Source organism: Nothoprocta perdicaria, unplaced genomic scaffold (genome assembly GCF_003342845.1).
Source record: "Nothoprocta perdicaria isolate Ctin4 unplaced genomic scaffold, notPer1 scaffold_21, whole genome shotgun sequence".
In the NCBI taxonomy this organism is placed as follows: Eukaryota; Metazoa; Chordata; class Aves; order Tinamiformes; family Tinamidae; genus Nothoprocta; species Nothoprocta perdicaria.
This window is the reverse complement of record NW_020455316.1, coordinates 5,779,040-5,779,634: the sequence shown is the minus strand read 5'-3', so window position 1 is coordinate 5,779,634 and position 595 is coordinate 5,779,040.

The following is a 595-nucleotide window of genomic DNA, read 5'->3' as shown; positions in this document are numbered from 1 at the left end:
CAGCAACGCGCCGCGCGCACGGAGGCGGCCGCTCCCCCGCACACACTCACCGCTTGCCATTGGCCTCCCGCCTTGCCAGTTAGGCGGCTCCTGGTGTCTGATTGGTGAGAACCATCCCGGCGGAGATAGAGGGCGACTGTTCATTGGCTGGACCGCCGCGAGGGGCGGGGCGGAGCGCCTAGGGGGTGGAGCCAGGCGCCGTCTCCATCCCATGATGCCCCGGCGGCGGCGGTTGGGACGGGGYTGTGGTGGCYGTTGCTGTGGGCGGGGCWGTSKTGGCCGTTGCTGTGGGCGGGGCAGTYTTGGCCGTTGCTGTGGGCGGGGCGCGTCGCTGTGAGGGCGGGAGGCGGCGGCGCCATCGAGGGGTCCTCAGGCGACACCTCGGGGCTAAGCGGGGAGGTCCCGGTGGGGAGACGGGGCTCGGGTGCAGGAGGGAGTGAAAAGGAAAGAAGAAAAGCCCCAAATCCCAGCCTCGTTATCCTCTTCACTATTAAAGCAGTTTGGGAAGTTGAATTAAGGAGTATGTGAGAGGCAAATGYGTGTGTGCGTCTTTGTGTATGTGTATATAAACAAAAAGCAAAAGCAAYAGGAAAGG